Source organism: Eleutherodactylus coqui, chromosome 7 (genome assembly GCF_035609145.1).
Source record: "Eleutherodactylus coqui strain aEleCoq1 chromosome 7, aEleCoq1.hap1, whole genome shotgun sequence".
NCBI lineage: Eukaryota > Metazoa > Chordata > Amphibia > Anura > Eleutherodactylidae > Eleutherodactylus > Eleutherodactylus coqui.
The window spans coordinates 22,135,114-22,161,630 of NC_089843.1; the positions used below are offsets into that span (position 1 = coordinate 22,135,114).

Genomic DNA, 26,517 nt, shown 5'->3' on the forward strand with positions numbered 1-26,517 from the left:
AATGAGCGCTCCTTTCTCTGAAGAAGCGCTGCATGTCAGCTTGTCCCTTCAGCTGCTGGGGGGTTCCCTGCTGTTCTGTACCTCTTTCTTTGCTGGATTTGCCCATGTCTCGCCTTTAAAATTGCTGCTGTGGGTCCTTAAGGGTGCCTGCAAGCGGGAGCGTTGTACTCAAGCTGCCATACCGCACGGCGTCCAGGCTCCGCCCCAAGTGGTCTCATTTTCAAAATAGGCTAATTTCTGAAGTTTCTCAGCCTTGGTCACTAAGGCTTTAATAGAAATCACAGTGGCAAAAAAGTCCCTTAATCAAGTATCAAAGATCTTCGGAAGGTCATAAAGAATGATTGTCTCGATTATGTATGGTATTTGATACACTATTTTTTGGTTGAATGAGAACATTTCCCCAAGTATAAGGGGTTTGGTAAGGAACAACTTTATCTAGTACTAGCGGACCCGTTGCTGCGATCTTAGTAAAAAGGAAATTCAAGGAAACTCGTTATGATAACATTGAATTTACATTGTGTCATTCTTATTGAAACGTATTCATTTTCATATGGAAAAAACTTCAAAGTGTCATTATAATTCTATTTATTTATTCGAGTGCTTTTGAATACACGATATTTTTACTTATAACAACCAATCACAGCACAGCTTTCATGTTACCTCAGCAGTATATGAAATTGCAACCAATCTCAGCGTAGCTTTTATTCTGCCTCAGCAATATAAGAAATAGAAACCCATCACAGCGCAGCATTCAATTTATCTCAGCGGTATAATGTATACCAACCAATGACGGCACAGCTTTCATGTTACCTCAGCAGTGGAGATGAGCGAACGTACACGTCCAAGCTTGACGCTCGCTCGAGTATTAGGGTACTCGAGAGGCTCGTTACTCGAGACTAGCACCACGCGGTACTCAAATCAATTCCATTTCCTTCCCTGCATGTTTTGCGCTATTTTCTGGCCAATAGACATGCAGGGAAGGCATTACAACTTCCTCCTGTGACGTTCCAGCCCTATCCCAACCCCCCGCAGTGAGTGGCTGGCGAGAACAAGTGACCACTGAGTATATAAAGCAGTCCCGCCCGTGACTCGCCTCAGACACACGCTGGCAGAGATTAGGGATGGTGCTGTTGCTCATTCAGGCATAGTGTTAGCAGCTTCAAGAACCCCAACAGTCCTTCTTAGGGCCACATCTGACCGTGTGCATTACTGTTGCGGCTGCTGGGAGCAGTTTTGCACCAAAAAATTATTTTTTCATCTCGGGCTCTGCAGGCTATTACAGCTATAGCGTTCCCAGGCTGCAGTCAATTATACAGAGTATAGGGGCAGAACTGGTCAGGCAGGGACAGCGGTAGTGTAGAATCCTGTCAACAAGTACCCCAATTGTCCTTCTTAGGGCTACCTCTGACCGTGTGCATTACTGTTGTGGCAGCTGGGAGCAGTTTTGCTTTTTTTTTTTTTTTCATCTTGGGCTCTGCAGACTATTGCGTTGTCAGTCTGCAGACAATCTTACAGAGTATATGGCACAGTACTTGTCAGGCAAGGACAGTGGTAGTGTAGAATCCTGTCAACAAGTACCCCAAAAAAGCTCCTGCTTAGGGCTACCTGTGCGCGTGTGCATTTTATTGCGTGGCTGCTAGGAGTTGTAATGGCTGCCTTTCTGCAGCCTAGTGTATAATTTTTTTGGCCTACAGTGTGCGTAACATAACTGCTCTCAGCCTCCAAGTGCAGGCAGATAAATGCCACATTTTTACACCGCTCTGTGCGTCCCGTCAACTTCACACATAGCGTACGGCCACAGCCACTGATAGAGGGAAAGACATATACACGCTATCTAGGCTCCTGGTTTTTTCAAAAACATCTGAAAAAAAAATCAGTGTGCGTAACATAACCGCTGTCAGCTTCCAAGTGCAGGCAAATAATTGCCTAATTTTTTACAACGCTCTGTGTCTGCTGTATTCGAAATCCACCATGCTGAGGGGTAGGGGTAGGCCTAGAGGACGTGGCCGTGGACACGGGCGAGGACGTGGAGGTCCAAGTGAGGATGTGGGCACAGGCCGAGTTCCTGGTCCAGGTGAATCGCAGCCAGATTAGGAGAGAGGACAGTTTCTGGGGTCCCTAGCTTCACATCACAATTTATGGGTCCACGTGGTAGACCTTTATAACAAAATGAGCAGTGTGAGCAGGTCCTGTCATGGATAGCAGAAAATGCATCCAGCAATGTATTGACCACCCAGTCTTCTACGCCGTCCACTGCTGCAACTCTGAATCCTCTGGCCGCTGCTCCTCCTTCCTCCCAGCCTCCTCACTCCATGAAAATGACACATTCGGATGAGCAGACAGACTCCCAGGAACTGTTCTCGGGCCCCTGCCTTGATAGGGAAAAAATGGGTTCTCTCCCACCTCAGGAGTTTGTCGTGACCGATGCCCAACCTTTGGAAAGCTCCCAGGGTCTGGGTGATGAGGCTGGGGACTTCCTGCAACTGTCTCAAGAGCTTTCAGTGGGTGAGGAGGTCGATGATGATGAGACACAGTTGTCTATCTGTGAGGTAGTAGTAAGGGCAGTAAGTCTGAGGGAGGAGCGCACAGAGGATTTGGAGGAAGAGCCGCTGGACGATGAGGTGAGTGACCCCACCTGGTTCGCTAAGCCAACTGAGGAGAGGTCTTCAGAGGGGGAGGCAAGTGCAGTAGCAGGACAGGTTGGAAGAGGCAGCGGGGTGGCCAGGGGTAGAGGCAGGGCCAGAGCAAAGACTCCCCCAACTGTTTCCCAAAGCACCCCCTCATGCCAAGCCACCCTGCAGAGGCCTAGGTCTTCAAAGGTGTGGATGTTTTTCAGTGAGAACGCGGATGACCGACGAACAGTGGTGTGCAACCTGTCTCGCGCCAAGATCAGCCAGGGAGCCACCAGTACCAGCCTCACCACCACCAGCATGCGCAGGCATATGATGGCCAAGCACCTTGGGTGAATTTGGTGGAGGCTGGGACCGAGTCAGAGCCTGGGACCGCACATGTCCTACCCACACCCAGAACTGCGGGTCCTTCCTCGTTTCTGGTATCTGCAGCGGTCTATGCCACCTCCTCCAAACCCTCCCCCTCCTCCTTCTCCAACAATAAAAACATTCTTGGCAAATGCTTTCGCTTTGGTCCGTCTTGCGCCGGTCCAAGAATTTCACCTCTAGCGACACAATATGAATACCCCGGGCCGTACCTCTTAATCAGGGCCCCTGTTCCGAAAATCAACAAAATACAACCGGGGTCCTATTCCATCATTCCTAGCTGAAGCATTCAGCCGACCCCCGGTATAAGGAGAACCTTTCCACTCTCATTCCCGAAGAGGAAACGGGTTCTAGAGTGATGCAATACCACAGGGCCCTGGTGAACAAACTGATGGTAAACTTCCCATCTGACAGCACTAGCGGCAGAAGGCGCAGTTCCGAGGGTCAAGTAGCAGGGGAGGCACGGAGATCAGGCAGCATGTTCAGTGCAGGCAGGTGAACACTGTTCAAGGCCTTTGCCAGCTTTATGGCTCCCCAGCAAGACTCCGTCACCACTCCTCAGTCAAGGCTGAGTCGGAGGGAGCACTGTAAAAAGATGGTGAGGGAGTACGCAGCCGATCATACCACCGTCCTCTGTGATGCCTCTGCTCCATAGAACTATTGGGTGTCAAAGCTGGACACGTGGCACGAACTTGCGCTGTATGCCCTGGAGGTGCTGGCTTGCCCTGCCGCTAACGTCTTGTCAAAGGGGGTGTTTAGTGCAGCTGTGGGAATCATCACGGACAAGCGTACCCGCCTGTTTACTGCCAGTGTCGACATGCTTACATTCATAAAGATGAACAAAGCCTGGATTTCCCCAGACTTCTCTTCTCTACTGGCGGAGAGCAGCGGAGCCTAAAGATTCATTTAGCTGCAACTGCAGATAAAAGCACTCTTCTCTATCACCGGAAAAACGGGGCATTTAGCTTTGTCAATCTGTCTCTGACATTAGTCCTCCTCCTGCTACTCCTCCTTCTCCAGAAACAACATGTCATCGCGCTGAACTGCCAATTTGTTCTGCGGCCCAAAAGGCTCATCTAGCAATATAACAGGAACTAATTTTTTCAACAGGGCTGTCTCCAGGCTCTTTTACAAATTAAGCACCAGCCAGCCGTATCTTTCAAAAAATATTTATGGGTTTCACCTGCCCTCTAGGTTGATACATTTTTCAGAGGTACACTTGTACTCTTGGTACACTAATTTTTGGGGCCCACGCCTACACTCTTATCCAACTAATTTTTCCAGCCTTTGCCTACGCTCATGGTATCCCAATGTTTCAGAGGTTGGCCTATACTATTACTACAGAAATTTTACTGGGGTCTGCCTGCCTATACTTCTGCTACAAGAAAGTTACAGGGGTCTGCCTATACTGCTGCCACTTATATGTTACAGGAGTCTGCCCATACTGCTGCCACTTGAATGTTACAGGGCTCTGCTTATACTTCTGCAAAGTAAATCTTACAGGGTTCTTCCTATACTGCTGCCACAAGGACGTTACTGGGGTCTGCCTATACTGCTGAACCATTAATTTTACTGGGGTTTGCCTATACTGCTGCCACAAGGATGTTACTGGGGTTTGCTAATACTGCTGCCACGTTAATGTTACAGGGGTCTGCCTATGATTCTGCTACTTAAATGTTACAGGGGTCTGCTTATACTGCTGCTACAAAAATGTTTCAGGGGTCTGTCTATACTGCTGCAACAGAAATGTTACTGGGGTCTGCCTATACTTCTACTACATAAATGTTACAGGGGTCTGCTTATACTGCTGCTACAGAAATGTTACAGGGGTCTGCCTATACTGCTGCTACTTAACTGTTACTGGGGTCTGCCTATACTTCTGCCATATAAATGTTGCAGGGGTCTGCCTATACTGCTGCCACTTAAATGTTACAGGAGTCTGCCTATACTGCTGCCACTTAAATGTTACAGGAGTCTGCCTATACTTCTGCCACGTCAATGTTACAGGGGGTCTGCATATACTGCTGTTAAACAAATGTTACAGGGGTCTGGCAATACTGCAGCTACATAAATGTTACAGGGGTCTGCCTATACTTCTGCTAATGAAATGTTACTGGGGTCTGTCTATACTATTACTACAGAAATGTTACTGGGGTCTCCCTAGACTTCTGCAACATAACTGTTACTGGGGTCAGCTGATACCTTTGCTACAGGAATATTACAGGGGTCTGTGTATACTATGGGTGCACTAAGTCTTCCCATCGTGGTGTTCTACCTATCTGGCCCCCCAAAAAACCCAGACTGACTAGGGCATGGCGTGTGGGCCGCGGCCAACATGTATTTCCTCTCACGTAACCTCAGCTATCCGAGGCACTGCAATGGGATTTCTTTATGTACCGTCTGTGGGTTCCTGCTAGCCACCCATGCTGTGGGTGCACACAGACTTGCCATAGTGAAGTTTTACCTGCCTGGCACTTTAAAAAAAAAACTGAATGTCTAGGGCATGGCGTGTGGGCCGCGGCCAACATGTATTTCCTCTCACGTAACCTCAGCTATCTGGGGCACTGCAATGGGATTTCTTTATGTACCGTCTGTGTGTTCCTGCTAGCCACTCAAGCTGTGGGTGCACGCAGACTTGTCATAGCGGAGTTGTACCTGTCTGTCCCCAAAACACTGACAGACTTGGGTAGGGTGCAGAGTGCAGATGGTTTACCCCTTGCGTTGTCAATGAGGTATCCGACACCCAAACAGAATGAGTAGTGTGTGAACACAAGGTGTTTGCTGGTACAGAGGCTGACACAGGGCCCGCTCACATACTTCCCCCACCGAGTATTGCTGCATTGTGGAGATGTGTAGACGTGCTGGGCTGGCAGCGGAGTCCCCTTTATGCCCACGTTTGCAGCTCCTGACAAAGGTGGCAAAGGATTAGAATGAAGATGGAACGTCAATCTATTATCAATTCTCAACAGCATTGTGGGCTATCGCCACTTGCGAAGAGGGTCGCTGCCTGGCCCTGCAAACCCTCTGCAGTGTATGCCTCTGTTTCCTCCACATGGCAGACGCACTTATAAATAGACATGAGGGTGGTGTGGCTATGCAGCCAGCGTGTGGCATGACGGCAACTGAAGACTACGCAGGGGCAATTTTGTGTGTGCTGCGGATGCAGGGTCGTGCGCGCGTGCGCAGGGGGGGGAGCAGCATGTAACCCAGGAGAAGAGGCAGCGGTGTGTCCCACAGGCAGTGATTGTGCTTGGTTGGAGGTAGTGTGGTGCTTAGCTAAGGTGTGCCTTGCTAATGAGGGTTTGTCCGAAGTAAAAATTGTTGGGGGGGCACTCTTGCCCTGCATGTTGCCCCTCGCCTGCCCTATCCGTATCTGTGTCGTTTCCATGACTTTCTTAGGTTTTGAAGATTTGCACAAATGAAAACCTTAGCGAGCATCGGTGATATACAAAAATGCTCAAGTTGCCCTTTGACTGCAATGGGGTTCGTTACTCGAAACAAACTCTTGAGCATCGCAGAAATCTCGACTCGAGCACCTGAGCATTTTGGTGCTCGCTTATCTCTAGATGCTATTCCTTATACTTCTGAGGTAACATGAAAGCTGCGCTGTGATTGGTTGTTATTTCTTATACTGCTGAGGTAACATGAAAGCTGCGCTGTGATTGGTTGCTACTTCTTATACTGCTGAGGTAACATGAAAGCTGTGCTGTGATTGGTTGCTATTTTTATATTGCTGAGGTAACATGAAAGTTGCGCTTTGATTGGTTGTCATATATTATACTGCTGAGGGACTGCCGGGTCCCCTCAAACTAGTTCATCTGCGACGGGCTCATTAAATCAGTTACGTTTTCTTTCACCGCTCCAATGACTGGATTAGCCAGGAAAAAGTTCCACAGGCCCAACCTGGCAAAGTTGCAGTTCCCCCGGAACATAGGCCTCGGCCAACAGCTTCAGCAATCGTAGGTATGAAGCGGACTTCGATGCTAGTTCATCTCCCACGGGCTCATTAAATCACTTACGTTTTCTTTCACCGCTCCAATGACTGGATTAGCAGGAAAACGTTCCACAGGACCAACCTGGCGCAGTTGCAGTTCCCCCAGGACATAGGCCTCAGTCCACAGCTTCAGCAATCGTAGGCATGAAGCCAACTTCGATGATAGTTCATCTGCGACGGGCTCATTAAATCAGTTACGTTTTCTTTCACCGCTCCAATGACTGGATTAGCAGGAAAACGTTCCACAGGCCCAACCTGGTGCAGTTGCAGTTCCCCCAGGATATAGGCCTCAGCCCACAGATTCAGCAATCGTAGGCATGAAGCGGACTTCGATGCTAGTTCATCTGCGACTGGCTCATTAAATCAGTTACGTTTTTTTTCACCGCTCCAATGACTGGATTAGCCAGGAAAAAGTTCCACAGGCCCAACCTGGTGCAGTTGCAGTTCCCCCGGGACATAGGCCTCGCCCAACAGCTTCATGAATCGTAGGCATGAAGCGGACTTCGATGCTAGCACAGTATTGAACGTCTCATTAATGGAGTAACGCTCCTCTTCTTTGGCCCAAACCAGTGTATCAGATAACTGTGGTAACACAAGAGCAAATACATGATGCCCAGTGCTGATCCCCTGACCCCAAGCAGGAGGAGGAGGTGGCCTTACAAGGCCAAGAAACCATGACCAGGACCCACTATAGCCTGTGTGGGAAGTATGTGAGCAGGCCCTTGGTACGGCTTGGTTCCAGCAAACACACTGTGGAACCCAAGATGCCGCGTGTTACATAGCAATGGGCAATCTGGGTCCCCTCACACTATTCATTCTGTGTTGGTGTCGGATAGCTCAATCAACACTGCAAGGAGAAAGCCATTTGCACTCTGCACCCTACCCAAGTCAGTCAGTGAGAAGTATTTGTGCACCCACAGCATAGGCGAGCAGAAGGAACCAAAAGAAAGTAATAAACATGAAGAAATTACAGTGCCCAAACATGGCAGACTTTCACTCCGCCAAGGACATAGGCCACTGTACATACCCTCAGCAAACGTGGGCATAGAGCGGACTCCGATGCTAGTACAGCTGTGAACATCTCATTAAGGCAGTAACGTTCCTCTTCAGTGGCCCAAAAGAGTTTCACAGATAACTGTGGTAACACGAGAGAAAATACATATTGGCCTCTGCACACAATTCATGCCCTAGTCGGTGAGTGTTTTTGCGTTTTGGGAAGTCTGTGTGCACCCATAGTATAAACAGACCCCTGTAACATTCCAGTAGAAAAGGTAAAGGCAGACCCCAGTAACATTTCGGTTGCAGTAGTATAGGCACACCCCAGTACCATTTCCTTAGTAGAAGTATAGACAGATCCCTGTAACATTTTGGTAGCAGGAGTATAGGCAGACCCCTGAAACATTTATGGAGGAGCAGTATAGGCAGTATGGGCAGACCCCTGTAACATTTACGTGGCAGAAGCATAGGCAGACCCCAGTAACAATCTTGTAGCAGAAGTATAGGCAGGCAGACCCCAGTAAAATTTCTGTAGTAATAGTATAGGCCAACCTCTGAAACATTGGGGTACCATAAGCGTAGGCAAAGGCTGGAAAAATTAATTGGATAAGAGTGTAGGCGTGGGCCCCAAAAATTAGTGTACCAAGAGTACAAGTGTACCTCTGAAAAATGTATCAACCTAGAGGGCAGGTGAAACCCATAAATATTTTTTGAAAGATACGGCTGGCTGGTGCTTAATTTGTAAAAGAGCCTGGAGACAGCCCTGTTGAAAAAATTAGTTCCTGTTATATTGCTAGATGAGCCTTTTGGGCCGCAGAACAAATTGGCAGTTCAGCGCGATGACATGTTGTTTCTGGAGAAGGAGGAGTAGCAGGAGGAGGACTAATGTCAGAGACAGATTGACAAAGCTAAATGCCCCGTTTTTCCGGTGATAGAGAAGAGTGCTTTTATCTGCAGTTGCAGCTAAATGAATCTTTAGGTTCCGCTTCTCACCGCCAGTGGAGAAGAGAAGTCTGGGGAAATCCAGGCTTTGTTCATCTTTATGAGTGTAAGCATGTCGGCACTGGCAGTTGACAGGCGGGTACGCTTATCCGTGATGATTCCCCCAGCTGCACTAAACACCCTCTCTGACAAGACGCTAGCGGCAGGGCAAGCAAGCAGCTCCAGGGCATACAGTGCAAGTTCGTGCCACATGTCCAGCTTTGACACCCAATAGTTCTATGGAGCAGAGGCATCACGGAGGACTGTGGTACGATCGGCTACGTACTCCCTCACCATCTTTTTACAGTGCTCCCTCCGACTCAGCCTTGACTAAGGAGTGGTGACGCAGTCTTGCTGGTGAGCCATAAAGCTGGCAAAGGCCTTGGAGAGTGTTCCCCTGCCTGCACTGAACATGCTGCCTGATCTCCGCGCCTCCCCTGCTACTTGGCCCTCAGAACTGCGCTTTCTGCCGCTAGCGCTGTCAGATGGGAAGTTTACCATCAGTTTGTCCACCAGGGCCCTGTGGTATTGCATCACTCTCGAACTCGTTTCCTCTTCGGGAATGAGAGTGGAAAGGTTCTCCTTATACCGGGGGTCGAGAAGGGTGTACACCCAGTAATCCGTAGTGGCCAGAATGCGTCTATCGCGAGGGTCACGAGAAAGGCAGCCTAACATGAAGTCAGCCATGTGTGGCTGTCCTCACTAGGAAGATCACTTTCAGGATCATCCTCCTCCTCGTCCACAGGCCATACACGCTAAACAGATGGGAGGCCAGCAGCATGGGTACCCTCTGCAGTGGGCCCAGCTGTCTCTTCCCCCTCCTTCTCCTCCAAAACACGCTGAGATATAGACATGAGGGTGCTCTGACTATCAAGCAACATACTCTCTTCCCCCGTCTCCTGTTCCGACGGCAAAGCATCAGCCTTTATGCTTTGCAGCAAACTTCTCAGCAGGCATAGCAGAGAAATGGTGACGCTAATGATTGCAGCATCGCCGCTCACCATCTGGGTAGACTCCTCAAAGTTTCCAAGGACCTGGCAGATGTCTGCCATCCAGGCCCACTCCTCGGTAAAGAATTGGGGAGGATGACTCCCACTACGCCGCTCATGTTGAAGTTGGTATTGCTCTACCGGTCGGCTGAATGCTTCAGCTAGGAAAAATGGAATAGGACCCCGGTTGTATTTTGTTGGTTTTCGGAACGGGGGCCATGATTAAGAGGGACGGCCGGGGGCATTCGTTTTGTGCCGCTAGAGTTGAAATTCTTGGACCAGCGCAAGACGGACCAAAGCGAAAGCATTTGCCAAGAATGTTTTCATTGTTGGAGGAGGAGGGGGAGGGTTTAGAGGAGGTGGCATAGACCGCCGCAGATACCAGAACCGAGGAAGGACCCGCTATTCTGGGTGTGGGTAGGACGTGTGCGGTCCCAGGCTCTGACTCGGACCCAGCCTCCACCAAATTCACCCAATGTGCCGTCAGGGATATATAGTGGCCCTGCCCGCCAGTACTTGTCCACGTGTCCGTGGTTAAGTGGACCTTCCAAGTAACCGCGTTGGTGAGGGCACGATTGATGTTGCGGGAGACGTGCTGGTATAGGGCTGGGATGGCACACCGGGAAAAATACTAGCGACTGGGGACCAAGTAGCGCCGGACCGCCGTAGCCATCATGTTTTTGAAAGCCTCCATTTCCACAAGCCTGTACAGCAGCATCTCCAGGCTGATCAATTTCGCAATGTGCACATTTAAAGCTTGAGTGTGCAGGTGCGTGGGGGCGAATTTGTGCTTGCGCTCCAACGCTTGCACTAGCGACAGCTGGATGCTGCGCTGAGAGACATTGCTGGATGGGGCCGAGGACAGCGGAGGTGAGGGTGTGGGTGCAGGCCGGGAGGCGCTCGTGCCTGTGTCCTGAGAGGGGGTTGGATCTGAGTGGCAGGTTGGGGCTCAGGGGAAGTGGCAGTGGTGCGACTCAGAGGCAGTGAACGGCCTTCGTCCCACCTTGTGGGGTGCTTGGCCATCATATGCCTCCGCATGACACAGGTTGCACACCACTGTTCGTCGGTCGTCCGCGCTCTCACTGAAAAACATTCACACCTTTGAAGACCCAGGCCTCTGCAGGGTGGCTTGGCACGAGGGGGTGCTTTGGAAAACAGTTGGGGGAGTCTTCGCTCTGGCCCTGCCTCTGCCCCTGGCCACCCCACTGCCACTTCCAACCTGTCCTGCGGCTGCACTTGCCTCCCACTCTGAAGACCTCTCCTTAGTTGGCTTAGTGAACCAGGTGGGGTCAGTCACCTCATCGTCCAGCGGCTCTTCCTACGAATCCTCTGTGCGCTCCTCCCTCAGACTTACTGCCCTTACTACTACCTCTCAGATACACAACTGTGTCTCATCATCATTGACCTCCTCACCCACTGAAAACTCTTCAGACAGTTGCCAGAAGTCCCCAGCCTCATCAACCGGACCCGGCGAGCTTTCCAAAGGTTGGGCATCGGTCACGACAAACTCCTGAGGTGGGAGAGAAACCATTTTTTCCCAATCAAGGCAGGGGCCCGAGAACAGTTCCTGGGAGTCTGTCTGCTCATCAGAATGTGTCCTTTTCATGGAGTGGGAAGGCTGGGAGGACGGAGGAGCAGCAGCCAGAGGATTGAGAGTTGCAGCAGTGGACGGCGTAGAATACTGGTTTGTCGATACATTGCTGGATGCATTTTCTGCTATCCATGACAGGACCTGCTCACACTGCTCATTTTGTAATAAAGGTCTACCACGTGGACCCATAAATTGTGATATGAAGCTGGGGACCCCAGAAACTTGCCTCTCTTCTAATCCCGCAGCAGCCGGCTGCGATTCACCTGGACCAGGAACTCGGCCTGTGTCCACACCCTCACTTGTACCTCCGTGTCCTCGCCTGCATCCATGGCCACGTCTTCTGGGCCTACCCCTACCCCTCAGCATGGTTTATTTCGAATACAGCAGACACAGAGCGGTGTAAAAAAATTATGCAATTATTTGCCTGCACTTGGAGGTTGACAGCGGTTATGTAATGCGCACTGCAGGCTGAAAAAATTATACGCTAGGCTGCAGAAAAGCCTAGCTGGCTAATAGTGAGCAACTACAACTCCTAGCAGCCATGCAGTAAACTGCACACGCGCACAGGTAGCCCTAAGGAGGAGTGTTTTGTTTAGTTTTTTTTTTTTTAAAACAGCCGCCTAGATAGAGTGTATATGTCTTTCCCTCTATCAGCGGCTATGGCCGTACGCTGTGCGTGAAGTTGACGGGACGCACAGAGCGGTGTACAAAATTAGGCAATTACTTGCCTGCACTTGGAGGGTCACAGCGGTTATCTAACGCACACTGTAGGCCAAAAAAATTATACACTAGGCTGCAGAAAGGCATAGCTGGCTAATAGTGAGCAACTGCAACTCCTAGCAGCCACGCAGTAAACTGCACACGCGCACAGGTAGCCCTAAGGAGGAGGGTTTGTTAAGTTTTCTTTTTAAAAAAAACAGCCACCTAGATAGCGTGTATATGTCTTTCCCTCTATCAGCGGCTGTGGCCGTATGCTGTGCGTGAAGTTGATGGGAAGCACAGAGTGGTGTAAAAAATTAGGAAATTATTTGCCTGCACTTGGAGGCTGACAGCGGTACTGTAACGCTCTCTGTGGGCCGAAAAAATTATACGCTGGGCTGCAGAAAGGCCTAGCTGGCTAATAATGAGCTACTACAACAGTAATGCAAACGCTCACAGGTATCCCTAAGCAGGAGCTTTTTTGGGGTACTGGTTGACAGGATTCTACACTACCACTGTCACTGCCTGACCACTACTGCCCCTATAGTCTGTATAATTGGCTGCAGACTGACAACGCAATAGTCTGCAGAGCCCAAGATGAAAAAAAAAATAAGTGCAAAACTGCTCCCAGCTGCCACAACAGTAATGCACACGGTCAGAGGTAGCCCTAAGAAGGACCGTTGGAGTACTTGTTGACAGGATTCTACACTACCACTGTCCCTGCCTCACCAGTACTGTCCCTTTACTCTGTATTACAGACTGCAGACTTAGAACGCTATAGCTGTAATAGCCTGCACAGCTAGAGATGAGAAAAACATTTTTTGGTGCAAAACTGCTCCCAGCAGCCACAACAGTAATGCACACGGTCAGATGTGGCCCTAAGGAGGACTGTTGGGGTTCTTGAAGACGCTAACACTCTCCCTATAGCAGCAGCAGCACCCTCCCTAATCTCTGCCAGCGTGTGTCTGAGGTGAGCAGCGGGCGGGACTGCTTTATATACTCGGCGGTCACTTGATCTCGCCAACCACTCACTGCAGGTGGGTGGGATAGGGCTGGAACGTCACAGTAGGAAGTTGTAATGCCTTCCTTGCATGTCTATTGGCCAGAAAATGGCGCAAAACATGCAGGGAAGGAAATGGAATTGACTCGAGTACCGCGGGGTGCTCGTCTCGAGTAACGAGCCTCTCGAGTACCCTAATACTCAAGCGAGCATCAAGCTCGTACGAGTACGTTCGCTCATCTCTAATAGCAACCAATCACAGCAAAGCTTTCATTGTACCTCAGCATTCCCAATATTCAGCAATTGTTATGGGAAATGTTCGGCGGATGCATCATTTTGTGGTTGAACACGCAACCCGTTGCTCGTAATGCCTTTTTCTTTCGTGCTTGAGATGGAAATCGAGATCTATGTCTGGGGGGCATAACTGTCGACGACGCTCGCACGCGCGCCAACTATCATAGGATAGATGTTCTATGCCAGAAATCTTCGTAGGAGTGTACTCAACAACTTCCCAAAGTTTTAATGGCAATCAGATGAATGGTGTATCATATGGTATCATTGAATGGTAAGCATATGAGAGGGACTGAACGATTGCTGGGTAAATGGACCGATAAGCGAACGAGCCAACAATGGTTTTATGGCTGCATAAAATGAACCTACAAAAAGCGCAGGATTCTCATTCTTCGTTCAGTCATTGGCTTTCATTTAGACCGGACAATTATTCTTCACTATTGCTTGTCTGAAGGATTTTTCAAACGATAATCACTTCATCGAAAAGCTCCCTTACTGCAGATTGTCTATAATAGTGACTAAGATAACAATCGCACGCTCACAGAGTATGTACAGCATCAAACATCCTTTTACCTGCTTTGTGACATCCCATGTACATATACGTTGGGTGTGTGGAGGATTTGTATGGAGTGGGCTCCGGAGCCAAACCTGCACCATGCGTGGCAGGTGTCGGCTGTCTTTTACAGATGAAATCCAGTCATAGCTCTAAACTCAGCTGTTAGCCATTTAGATGCCACTGTCAATTTTGACATTGGTATTTAAATGGCCCAACAGAGAGAGGGTATCTCAGTCACTGAGCGGCTCACCCGTCACAAGAGAACAAGTGGCTGTTTGTATGTCATGGTAGTGTTATCGCAATATTATCTGCAAGACCAGTATATCATGCTTGTGTAGAATTATTAATTTCTTGCTGTACCTCTTTCTCCCCTGCTCTTTAGCTTAAGAAGATAAAGAAAAAACATTTACATAAACAGAACCCCAGATATCTTAAAAAAAACACACATAGCTGTTCTTAATAGAGATAGGGAGTAGAGATGAGCGAGCACCAAAATGCTCGGGTGTTGTTGCTTGAAAGCTCGTTTCGAGTAACGAACACCATTGAAGTCAATAAGGGACTCAAGCATTTTTCAATCTGACCGATGCTCCGCATAGGGGAGGGTGTTTGAATCACCTAAAAACATCAGAAAATGATGGAAACATCACAGAAATGGACAGGGAACAGCAGGGGCAGCATACATGGATGCATCTGATGCTCCCAGGTCCCACTATTAAGCCAAAGTGTGTGCAGGAGCCTGGTGGTTACCCCCCCTAACAATTTACTTGGGCCAGACCATAATCAGCAAGGCACATGCGCTGGCACATCTTAGCTAAACACCACACTACCTGCAACCAAGGACAATCACTGCCTGCGGGTGACACCACTGACTCTTCTCCTGTGTTACTTGCTGGCATTGCTGTCCCATCCCCCCAGGATGCAGGCACACGACTGCGTCTACAGCGTACTCAAATTTTTCCCAGTGCAATGCTCAGCTGTCCTCCTGCCACATAGTCGCTTGATAGCCACACCACTCTCATGTCTATTTATAAGTGAGTATTGGATGAGGAGGAACAGGAGAAACACACTGCAAAGGGTTGGCAGGGGGTGGCAGCGACCCTCTTTGAAATTGTGGGCGATATCCCACTATGCTGCTGAGAATCGATGATAAATTAACATATGATCAGAATTCCAATCCCATGCCACCTCCATGACAATATCATCTGGAGCCACAAATGTGGGCATAAAGGGGACTCAGATGCCAGCACTTCTACACATCCCCACAATTCAGCAACGCATTCTAAAACCAAAGATTGGTTTGAAGCAGGAGGTGTTGCAAAAGTTGTCACCACAGGTATACAGAGAACCTGTGAAAGTCTCATTAAATCAGTTACGCTTCCTGTGAATGCTCCAATCCAGTATCTCGGATAACTGTGGTAAAACGAGAGCTAGTACATGCTGACCAGCGCTGACCCCCAGGGATCAGACCCAAACCAAACCGGCTGTTTACCACTCAGGGTATTTTACATCTGCTTAAATCGAAAAACAGACATGAGTATAGGTGAACCCCTTAAAAAATTGTGTTCCAAGAGTATAGGCGAACCCCTGAAAATTTTGTTGACCAAGAGTATAGGTGAACCCCTTAAAAATCTGTGTTCCAAGAGTATAGGTGAACCGCAGAACAATTGCTTTACCAAGAATATAGGCAAACCCCTTAGGAATTTGTGTTCCAAGAGTATAGGCGAACCCCTGAAAATTTTGTTTACTAAGTGTATAGGTGAACCGCTTAAAAATGTGTGTACCAAGAGTTAAGGCGAACCCCTAAAACATTGGTGTACCAAGAGTATAGGTGAACCCCTGAAAAATTTGTTTAGTACGATTTTAGGTGAACCCTGGAAAAATTTGTGTACCAAGAGTACAGGTGCAATTCTTGGTGTGGGTAGCACGTGAGCGGACCGAGGGTCAGACTCGGTACAAACCTCCAACAGGTTAACCCAATGTGCCGTCAGGGAGATGTAGTGTCCCTGCCTGCCAACACTTGTCCACGTGTCGGTAGTTAAGTGGACCTTCCCAGTAACTGCGTTGGTGAGGGCACGGTTGATATTCCTAGACACGTGCTGGTGTAGGGCTGGGATGGCACAGCAGGAAAAATAGTGGCGACTTGGGACCGCGTAGCATGGGGCGGCCGCTGACATAAGGTCTCGGAAAGCCTCACTTTCGACAAGCCTATAGGGCAGCTTCTCCAGGCTCAGAAGTTTGCTCATATGCACATTTAGCGATTGTGCATGCGGGTGGGTGGCAGCATATTTGCGCTTGCGCTCTAAGGCCTCTGTAATGGGCAGCTGAACGTTGCGCTGGGACACATTGGTGGAGGCAGCGGAGGACTGTGCAGCTGAAGGGGTGGAAGCAGGGCGGGAGATGCTCGTGCCTAGGTCCTGGGAGGGGGATTGCATCTCAGTGCCAGCATGTGAGACGGGGGAAGAGGCAGTGCTGTGACCCGCAGCCAGTAAATGTCCTTCGTTCCACCTCGTCGAGTGCTTAGCAATCATATGCCTGCACATGCTGGTGGTGATCAGGCTGGTTATGGTGGCTCCCCTGCTGATCTTGGTTTGGCACAGGTTGCACAACACTGTTCGTCGGTCATCCACGCTTTAAGAAAAAAAACTCCAGACCTTTGAACACCTAGCCCTCTGCATGGGAGCTTGCCGCGAGGAGGTGCTGTGGGCAACAGTAGGGGGACTACCTGCACTGGCCCAGCTTCTCCCCATGGCCACCCCACTGCCTCTTCCAACCTGTTCTGGTGCTGCAGTTTCCTCACCCTCAGAAGCACTGTCCTCAGTAGGCTTACCAACCCAGGTTGGGTCAGTCACCAAATCATCCACCAGCTCTTCCTCTGACTCCTCAGTCTGCTCCTCCCTCAGGCTTAATGACCTAACAACAACCTGACAGACAGAAAACTCATCATTATCATCCAGAAATACCTCTTGAGACACTAACTGGAAGTCCCCACTCATTACCCTGAAACTGTGAAAGGTCCAAATTTTGGGCATCGGTCAAAACAAACTTCTCAGGTGGCTCAATAACCATTTTTTCTGACTTAGGTAAGGGACCCGAGAAGAGTTCCTGGGAGTCTGCCTGTTCAGAATCTCTCCTATGCTGGGAGTGACCAGGCTGGGAGGAAGGAGGAGCAGTCTGAGGAGACAGGGGTCCAGTCCCTTTGCTAGCATGAGTGGACTTCGTGGAAGTCTGGGTGTTGGTTAAATTAGTGGACGCGTTATCACCTGCTCGCACTGTTGTGCTTTTAATAATGGTCTACCACGCGGACCTGCAAACTGTGAGATGAAGCTAGGGAGTGTAGATACACAGCGTTCTACTTCTCCCTCGGCAGCAAGCACTGTTTCATCCCACCCAAGACCTCAGACTCTGCACAGACCCTCATTCGGACGCCCAAATCCACGTCCTCGACCCTTACCGCTAGTCTTCATCATGTTGGATAATGCACTTGGTTAAAATGCTACACAACCTGCGAGTTATTTTGCGTACGCTTATAGGCCAAAATAGACACTGTAAACTGAGTATAGTGTTGTTAGATAGTGTGGATTGACAGGACCCACACAGGGGTATAAAGCATAGGCTTTGAGCCCTAAAAGAACACATTTAAAACAGTGTATACTGTTGTTAGATAGCATGGACTGACAGCACCCACACATGGGAATGTAGAGTACGTCTTTAGCCGCCCCCAAAAATTTAAAAACTGTGTATGCTATTGTTAGGTATCGTGGATTGACAGCACCCACACACTGGAATGTAGCGTATGCTTTCAGCCCCCCCCCCCCCAATTTTACAAACAGTGTATACTGTTGTTAAATAGCGTCGATTGACAGCACCCACACACGTGTGTGTAGCGTACGCTTTAAGCCCCCCAAAAATGATAGGAGTTTTGTAATTCCTATCTAGTCTCTGTATACCACTAGCAGTATACTGCATAAAACCGGTAACAGTATGCAGTATACAGCCGGGATGCTTGAGAATACTTTGTGCGCACTACTGCTCCCAGCCAGCCAAGCTGCTGATGCACACAATGAGAGGAGTTGTAGTCCTAGAAAGGACTGTTGGATTCTTGGAACAAGGATCCCTACTAGAGATGAGCGAACGTACTCGGTAAGGGCAATTTCGCAATCGAGCACCGCGATTTTCGAGTACTTGACTACTCGGGTGAAAAGTACTCGTGTGCGCCGGGGGGCAGGGGGAGGCGCGGCGGAGCAGGGGGTAGCAGTGGGGAACAGGGGGGAGCCCTCTCTCTCTCCCTCTCCCCCCCACTCCCCTCTGCAACCCCCCGCTCACCCCCGGCGCACCCGAGTACTTTTCACCCGAGTAGTGAAGTAATCGAAAATCGCGGTGCTCGATTGCGAAATCGCCCTTACCGAGTACGTTCGCTCATCTCTAATCCCTACCTAACCACAACCTCTAACCTACACTTTCACTTTCCCTCTGTCCCTCAACTAATGCTGCATTCGTGTGAGGCGAGCCTTAGGTGACCTGGGTTTTCATGCTCGTAGGTCATCTGTTCCGGCCAGCCAGTCACTGCTATAGACGTGCACAGGGTTGCACGTCATAACAGGAGGTGCCAAAGGCTTCCCTGCATGTTTATTGGCTAAAAAAAGGTGCAACACGTGTGGAGGAGAGGGTGAAATTTTCTTGAGCACCGCGTAGTGCTCAGCTTAATTAACGAGCACATCGAGCAGGCTAATGCTCGATCAAACATCAAGCTCAGATGAGAATTCTCACTCATCTCTAATTATAACAGATGGAAAAATGTTAACATTTTTTTTTCCGTTGGTGGGTATATAAAACCATTACCTTTAAAAACATTTTCACAATTCTAGGTACCAAGGCAGTGAAAGAGTTCCCTAATTTTTGTGTTGAACTATATTTTTACTTTTTTCTATTTCTACCCATTGCTGTTCTTTTGTATAGGACATAATGGGTAAAATCACAAATTCAGTAACAATAGGCAGTCCTCCTTTCAAGATGTGCCAATCCTCTAGTATAATTACTGAAAATGTGTTGTAAATCCACATAAGAGTCTCCTTGAATTTCTCCTTGAGTCTCCCAAGTTTGATAATTTTTTCAATGAGGATTGTTTGAGATTATTTGTGAAATGCTATACTAAAGTCAATATATACTACTAGCTGATATACCCGGCTTCGCCCGAGTTAATTTGGTACTGGTGTTTATCTGGCGTTCACACGGAAAAGCTTATGAAGTCGTGGTTACTTTAGAGATACTGAGGAAAAAAAATATGTTCACCATTTTGCATAGTTCTCTGCGTTACCCAGGAAATACCACGGGGAGGCAACCATGCGACGTTTCCTTTATATAAAATGACATCAGGAAGTGAGAGAATTAGATTACATACGTAAAATTTGGACACTAATTCTTTTGCGCTTAGAATTGGATAATCGAGTTGGGACCCATTAGCTTTTCCTACTTATGACATAATCAATGCTCGTGCCAAATTTCCCGTTTCTTTGACACCGGAAAGTGAAAAAATTACATTCCGCACGTAAAATTTGGACGCTAATTCTTTTGCGCATAGAATTGTATAATGGAGTTGGGACCCATTAGCGTTTCCTATTTATGACATAATCGATGCTTGTGCCAAATTTCACGTTTCTATGACACCGGAAAGTGAAAAAATTACATTCCGTACGTAAAATTTCGACGCCAATTCTTTTGCGCTAGAATTGAATAATCGAGTTGGGACCTATGAACTTTTCCTATTTATGACATAATCAATGCTCGTGCCAAATTTCACATTTCTATGACACTGGAAAGTGAAAAAATTACATTCCGCACGTAAAATTTGGACGCTAATTCTTTTGCGCATAAAATTGAATAATGGAGTTGGGACCCATTAGCTTTTCCTATTTATGACATAATCAATGCTCGTGCCAAATTTCCTGTTTCTATGACACCGGAAAGTGAAAATATGACCTTCCGCACGTAAAATTTCGACACCAATTCTTTTGCGCTAGAATTGAATAATCGAGTTGGGACCTATGAACTTTTCCTATTTATGACATAATCAATGCTCGTGCCAAATTTCACGTTTCTATGACACTGGAAAGTGAAAAAATTACATTCCGCACGTAAAATTTGGACGCTAATTCTTTTGCGCATAAAATTGAATAATGGAGTTGGGACCCATTAGCTTTTCCTATTTATGACATAATCAATGCTCGTGCCAAATTTCCTGTTTCTATGACACCGGAAAGTGAAAAAATGACCTTCCGCACGTAAAATTTCGACGCCAATTCTTTTGCGCTAGAATTGAATAAGCGAGTTGGGACCTATGAACTTTTCCTATTTATGACATAATCAATGCTCGTGCCAAATTTCTCGTTTCTATGACACCGGAAAGTGAAAAAATTACATTCCGCATGTAAAATTTTGATGCCAATTCTTTTGCGCTAGAATTGAATAATCGAGTTGGGACCCATTAGCTTTTCCTATATATGACATAATCAATGCTCGTGCCAAATTTCCCGTTTCTTTAACACCGGAAAGTGAAAAAATTACATTCCGTACGTAAAATTTGGACGCTAATTCATTTGCGCATAGAATTGAATAATTGAGGTAGGACCCATTAGCTTTTCCTATTTATGACATAATTAATACTCGTGCCAAATTTCAGTTTTCTTTGACATTGGAAAGTGAGAAAATTACATTCCGTACGTAAAATTTAGACGCTAATTATTTTGCGCATAGAATTGAATAATCGAGTTGGGACCCATTAGCTTTTCCTATATATGACATAATCAATGCTTGTGCCAAATTTCCTGTTTCTATTACACCGGAAAGGGAAGAAATTACATTCCGTACGTAAAATTTGGACGCTAATTCTTTTGCGCATAGAATTGAATAATCGAGTTGGGACCCATTAGCTTTTCCTATTTATGACATAATCAATGCTCGTGCAAAATTTCCCGTTTCTATGACATCGGAAAGTGAGAAAATTAGATTCCGTACGTAAAATTTGGACGCTAATTCTTTTGCGCATAGAATTGAATAATCGAGTTGGGACCCATTAGCTTTTCCTATTTATGTCATAATCAATGCCCGTGCCAAATTTTAAGTTTCTAAGGCATTGGGAAGTGACAGATTTAGATTATGTACGTAAAATTTCAACGCCAATTGTTTTGCGCTAGAATTGAATAATCGAGTTGGGACCCAATTACTTTTCCTATTTTCGAGATGATCTATGCTTGTGCCAAAATTCATGTTTCTACGATATCGGGGAGTTGGAGAACTTTTGGCGAGTCAGTCAGTGAGTCAGTGAGTCAGTGAGTCAGTCAGTGAGTCAGTGAGGGCTTTCAGCTTTATATATATAGATGAATGCTCATGCCAAATTTCCCGTTTCTATGACACCGGAAAGTTAAAAAAAATTACATTCCGCACGTAAAATTTCAACGCCAATTCTTTTGCGCTAGAATTGAATAATCGAGTTGGGACCCATTAGCTTTTCCTATTTATGACATAATCAATGCTCGTGCCAAATATCCCGTTTCTATGACACCGGAAAGTGAGAAAATTAGATTCCGTACGTAAAATTTCGACGCTAATTCTTTTGCGCATAGAATTGAATAATCGACTTGGGACCCATTACTTTTTCATATTTATGACACAATCAATGCTCATGCCAAATTTCATGTTTCTATGACATTTGGAAGTGAGAGATTTAGATTATGTACGTAAAATTTGGACGCTAATTCTTTTGCGCATAGAATTGAATAATCGAGTTGGGACCAATTAGCTTTTCCTATTTATGACATAATGAATGCTCGTGCCAGATTTCCTGTTTCTATGACACCGGAAAGTGAGAAAATTACATTCCGCACGTAAAATTTGGATGCTAATTCTTTTGCGCATAGAATTGAATAATCGAGTTGGGACCAATTAGCTTTTCCTATTTATGACATAATCAATGCTCGTGCCAAATTTCCTGTTTCTATGACACCGGAAAGTTAAGAAATTACATTCCGCACGTAAAATTTGGACGCTAATTCTTTTGCGCATAGAATTGAATAATGGAGTTGGGACCCATTAGCTTTTCCTATTTATGACATCATCAATGCTCGTGCCAAATTTCACTTTTCTATGACACCAGAAAGTGAGAAAATTACATTCCGTACGTAAAATTTGGACGCTAATTCTTTTGCATTAGAATTGAATAATCGAGTTGGGACCCATTAGCTTTTCCTATATATGACATAATCAATGCTCCTGCCAAATTTCACGTTTCTATGACACCGGAAAGTGAAAAAATTACATTCCGCACGTAAAATTTGGACGCTAATGCTTTTGCGCATAAAATTGAATAATGGAGTTGGGACCCATTAGCTTTTCCTATTTATGACATAATCAATGCTCGTGCCAAATTTCCCGTTTCTATGACACCGGAAAGTGAGAAAATTAGATTCCGTACGTAAAATTTGGACGCTAATTCTTTTGCGCATAGAATTGAATAATCGACTTGGGACCCATTACTTTTTCATATTTATGACATAATCAATGCTCGTGCCAAATTTCATGTTTCTATGACATTGGGAAGTGAGAGATTTAGATTATGTACGTAAAATTTGGATGCTAATTCTTTTGCGCATAGAATTGAATAATCGAGTTGGGACCCATTAGCTTTTCCTATTTATGACATAATCAATGCTCGTGCCAGATTTCCTGTTTCTATGACACCGGAAAGTGAGAAAATTACATTCCGCACGTAAAATTTGGACGCTAATTCTTTTGCGCATAGAATTGAATAATCGAGTTGGGACCAATTAGCTTTTCCTATTTATGACATAATCAATGCTTGTGCCAAATTTCCTGTTTCTATGACACCGGAAAGTGAAGAAATTACATTCCGCACGTAAAATTTGGACACTAATTCTTTTGCGCATAGAATTGAATAATGGAGTTGGGACCCATAAGCTTTTCCTATTTATGACATAATCAATGCTTGTGCCAAATTTCACGTTTCTATGACACCAGAAAGTGAGAAAATTACATTCCGTACGTAAAATTTGGACGCTAATTCTTTTGCGCATAGAATTGAACAATCGAGTTGGGACCCATTAGCTTTTCCTACTTATGACATAATCAATGCTCGTGACAAATTTCAGGTTTTTATGACACCGGAAAGTGAAGAAATTACATTCCGCACGTAAAATTTGGACGCTAATTCTTTTGCGTATAGAATTGAATAATCGAGTTGGGACCCATTAGCTTTTCCTATTTATGACATTATCGATGCTCGTGCTAAACTTCCCGTTTCTATGACACCGGAAAGTGAAAAAATTACATTCCGCACGTAAAATTTCGACGCCAATTCTTTTGCGCCAGAATTGAATAATCGAGTTGGGACCCATTAGCTTTTCCTATTTATGACATAATCAATGCTCGTGCCAAATTTCATGTTTCTATGACACCAGAAAGTGAGAAAATTACATTCCGTACGTAAAGTTTGGACGCTAATTATTTTGCGCATAGAATTGAATAATGGAGTTGGGACCCATTAGCTTTTCCGATTTATGACATAATCAATGCTTGTGCCAAATTTCACGTTTCTATGACACCGGAAAGTGAGAAAATTACATTCCACACTTAAAATTTGGACGCTAATTCTTTTGCGCATAGAATTGAATAATGGATTTGGGACCCATTAGCTTTTCCTATTTGTGACATAATCAATGCTTGTCCCAAATTTCACGTTTCTATGACATTGAGAAGTGAGAGATTTAGATTATGTAGGTTAAATTTCGACGCCAATTCTTTTGCGCTAGAATTGAATAATCGAGTTGGGACCCAATTACTTTTCCTATTTTGGAGATAATCTATGCTTCTGCCAAATCTCATGCTTCTACGACATCAGGAAGTTGGAGAAGTTTTGGCGAGTCAGTCAGTCAGTCAGTGAGTCCGTCAGTGAGGCCTTAGTCAGACGGGCGTTTTTTCGCGCGATTTGCGCATCGCATGTCGCATGCGCATGCGCAAATCGCATGACCGGCGGCAAAAAATCGCGGGAAAATTCTGCACCTAGCCGCGTTAATCGTCGCAGCAAAACGCCCGTCTGACCGGAGAAAAATCGCCGTGCGCATCAAAATGCGCATGAAACAGACTGACCGGCGAAAAAAATGATTTTGGTGCGCACATAAAACGCAGAACACAGATAGGCGCGATCTGCGAATCGTCGTGTCCTATAATTTTTCGCATATCCGCATAAAAAGCGGACATGTGACCGATACCATAGCGAACTATTGGTTCTATATATGCGCAAATCGCATGCGCAAATCGCGCGAAAAAACGCCCGTCTGACTAAGGCCTGAGTCAGTCAGTCAGTAAGTCAGTGAGGGCTTTCGGCTTTATATATATAGATATCTACCACATTTACCTGATCAACCCAGTCAGTGATTCTGCCATATAAGGAAAATAAATCCTGCTGGCATGACTTGTTTGTTACAAACTCATGCTGGCTATAGTTGAATTACTCCATTCTCATCGAAGTACTTGCATACATGCTGCAATAATAGTTTGTTTAAAGATATTTCATGGTTTACAGGCCTGTAGTGTCCTGGGTCCGCCTTATATCATTTTTTTTGAAGATAGGGACAACAGTTACCCTTCTCCAATCTTTTAGGACTACTCTTGGTCTCCAGAATTGTTCAAAAATTATGTCAAGTAGTTCAGCAACTTCCTATGCTATTTCCTTCAGTACCCATGGATGCAATTCATCTGAGACATGATGTTTATACTTTGTCAGAGTACAAGGGAGGGAAAGACATATATGTCTCCTCTGATCATGTAACTGGGAGGAGTGCATTCAATGTGGTCATGTAACTTGAGCAATGTGAGGATGCATTAGAGGCTCTATCTATTGTGAATGAAAAGGCCAGACATGCATTAGTAATGACGAAATGCCAAAGGAACAAAAGAGGGAGTAATCAACAACCCAGCTGTCCAGTGATAAACAAAGTGGTGGTGGGATTGTCTACTTCCCAAGTACAGTGAATAGATGGGATCTATGTAAAGTGATTTTAATTACAATTAGTGAAAGCAATATGATAGGCTAATCAATGTATAAGGAGCACCTATAACCTAAGGGGTATGGAGCTTTCTGCCTGGTTATCTTCCAGGTTATTATCTCCTGAATAGTCACCATTTGTTAGCTGTTCACTATAGGGAGGGCAGAAGTGTAAAAAAAAAATGGAACTTAGTAAAGGATTAGTGCTTGGAGTGTAACTTCAGGCACTAAGCAGACAGACCAGAGGACGAGTCTGGAGTGTGGTAAGGAGGAAGACCAATGTATGTACCAATCCACCATTAGGGCTATAAATACTAGGCAGATGTTAAGGGGATGGGGCTTAAGCATGGTCAGGAAAAAGGTCAGGCTTTGTCTGACCCATTGGCAAGCTGGTGAATCCCTGGCTCGCACCCTGAGCTAAATGAACTGGCAGATTACAAAGAAGTGCGTTTAGCACACTATAATATGCTGGACAACCGCCAGGGACTGAAGGCGTGGAGAGGGCCCAGTGTTAGTGAAATCTGTGTTCGTTCAGCAGGATGTAGGAGTGATAATATGAAAAACTGTATTTGCTAAGTTTTCTTTTATCCGTACTGCATCTCATGCTGGTGACGAGATCCTAGGTAGCATTAGAGGTCATAAGCATAGCTACTGAATGGCTAGATGTGTGTCTGTCATAAGCACACTTCCTTCCTCCATGTTATGGTAACCATCATTTTTCTTATATTTTCTCTTTCTTATCCAGATCCCAGATTCTAAGTATAAACTAGGAATATCCTGTATACAGTGATATAGACCATGCTGATATACCCTGAATATCCCCTGTATTTAACATGCACAGCTTGTGTAATTTATACTGTACATGTCCCTACATATAGTGATATGGACCATGCAGGTTAAACCTAGGAATCTCCTGTGCATGATTTCACACTTTATATTCAATTAAAAAATGCATTATAAAAACATTGTGCTTTATTGTTTAAAACCATATGTGGCTTTTCATAGTGTATGTAGTTTCTTTTAAAAGTATGTAGTTTTCGAATACCGCATGCAGTTTTTGATGTGTTTTTAAATTGTGGTTCAAAAATGCAACAAAAACCAGGATAACAGCCTATAGGGCTGCAAATAACTTTTCACGTTGCCCAGGAAATTAATCATGTTGGGAAAGTTTATGTTAAATAATTAGATCATTTATTATTTAAATTTGTTTTGTCGCTCGGTTGCGGGTAGGTATGGATACAGGAAAAGGGGGTCTAGAGCTGAACTTTTGCACCTGGGCCTCTGAGCCTTTATCTACGCCCCTGGTATGTTTGTGCCCCTTGTCACTGCTGATCAGCTGCCTGCTTCCACTGAAGAACAGGAAACTAA

General features: G+C 46.1%; 1 protein-coding gene across 1 annotated transcript in view; it reads left to right on the forward strand.

The window, feature by feature from the left end:
- LOC136573430 (vomeronasal type-2 receptor 26-like) overlaps window positions 1-26,517 on the forward strand; it is a 74,595-nt gene that overhangs the window by 47,001 nt on the left and 1,077 nt on the right. The gene's annotated exons all lie outside the window — the stretch shown is intronic.